General features: G+C 38.4%; 1 protein-coding gene across 1 annotated transcript in view; it reads left to right on the plus strand.

The window, feature by feature from the left end:
• LOC144970616 (RWD domain-containing protein 2A-like) overlaps positions 1-1,523 on the plus strand; it is a 23,909-nt gene extending 22,386 nt beyond the window's left edge. The window contains exon 7 of the mRNA XM_078910434.1: positions 327-1,523. The gene's annotated coding sequence lies outside the window, so the exon portion shown is untranslated. The remainder of the gene's footprint in view (positions 1-326) is intronic.
• The last annotated feature ends 240 nt before the right edge of the window (positions 1,524-1,763 follow it).

Here is a 1,763-nt window from a genome sequence, read left to right on the forward strand (position 1 = left end):
CTTTGCCCATTGATTTGACTGTGCGTGAAAACAGTGCCTCACTTCAAAGTCGATTTTCTCAAAATTTGGTTTTCATACTCCCCCTACTTCAAACGGTCATATCTCGGCAATGAATGATCAGAATCGTATAAATTTGGTATCAAATTTTAAAGCATAAAATAAGCTATGATTGGGTACCAAAAACCCAAAATTGAAAAATCCGACTTAATACCGTTTCGAGGCGGAGGGTCACATATTGTTTGCATCTCTATGTACCCTTCTCTGTCAACTAATGAAAGTCCCTGGTCCTTTCTTCTGTTATTCATCTTCCTATTTCTTTCCGACAGGCGTTTTCTTCCTCTGCCTCTCGAAGAAGTAGGACTCACAGAAGATATCAATGTCAGACAAGATTGATACCGGCTCCAACTTATCTACATACCCTTGAACAACTGGAGCTTCACTGTTTGATAACGTTACATTGATTGCTGAGTTGTTGTAATTGGAGTGAAAGAAGAGCATAGCTGATCTGACGGAGCCACGTTGACATCGGCTCTCAATTTTTTTCAAGTTAATGAGGGGTACATCTGCTCTGCAGCTCATACTTGGGTTATTCTAGTCTTCCCTTTGAATCGAGACAATGTATACCTCATGTTTGTACGATTCGCACACTCCTTCAGTTTAGACACCGTAACTAGATATAATGTAATTTGAAAAGCACTCACCAAGCAGACGAGAGGGCATCTACACTTTGTATATGAAATTGCTTCGCCTGTCTTTGGAGGTGGCAAACTTTTAAAGCACTTTGTCGTTGAAGTCTCTATCCTTGCTGACAATGTCGGTATGAATTGAAAGCACATCTAAGGCGTTTAGTCCGTCTTGGCCCATTGTGTTCCAAATAAATGTTTTTATCTATTTCATCCTACTGAAACAGCGCTCACGTTCCATGGGCAAAATTGTGGACCATTTAATAGCAATATCAAATAGACTGTCCTTGCATAAGAAATTTCCAATGGAATACCGTATGAGAACTATATCAGAGACAAGTTTAGTTTAGTTAACCAACATCAAATGGACAATCTTGTGTTTTAATTAGTTAAATTAAAATGGACAATCTTGTGTTTTGAATTCACCGATTTGATCAAATTGATTGGGGTACATTGTTTTGAAGTCTGCTGTGCTGTTGAGTGGCGTTATAGATTTTATTGGGCAGTGCAGTGTGACTAATTTGAAATGTTCACTACTTGGGAGACCTATGATGGCATGTCCTGGTGCGTTGACAACAAAGAAATATAGATTTCCCCAAAATTTGCCGTCATATGAGCATTTTATAGGAAGTGTTCCATAGCAGTCCATTGTACCATTGTAGGCTGTGAGGGTTGTCCTCGCTGGTTTGAGAAAGTTGTTTACGGGTTGATTGTTGTGCACCATGTTTGGGTACATATTGTAGACCTGTAAATTCTCAGTCAATTAACTGAAATCAGTCAATTTGTCAAATTCAAATATTTAAAAAAGGAAAGAAAGAAAGAAAGAAATAAAAAAAGAAAGAATTCACAAATCATAGTCGAATGACCGTAAAATAATTAGGAGTGTTCCACAGCGCTACGCATAGCTCATGGGGACCGTTTATATTAACGATGTATATATTGCCAAGACAAAGTGACGCTTTTTATAAAAGGCGTGTCTGAACACTTCCCTGGGTATTTTCACACATCCTTCGTTAAATTATTTTTTCACTTTCCAATCCATCGTGATCCCAACTGTAGCCAATTTTAACTGAGCCACCG

The sequence above is a fragment of the Berghia stephanieae genome, chromosome 4, assembly GCF_034508935.2.
Source record: "Berghia stephanieae isolate SIO BIC M18660-M18661 chromosome 4, UCSD_Bste_1.3, whole genome shotgun sequence".
In the NCBI taxonomy this organism is placed as follows: Eukaryota; Metazoa; Mollusca; class Gastropoda; order Nudibranchia; family Aeolidiidae; genus Berghia; species Berghia stephanieae.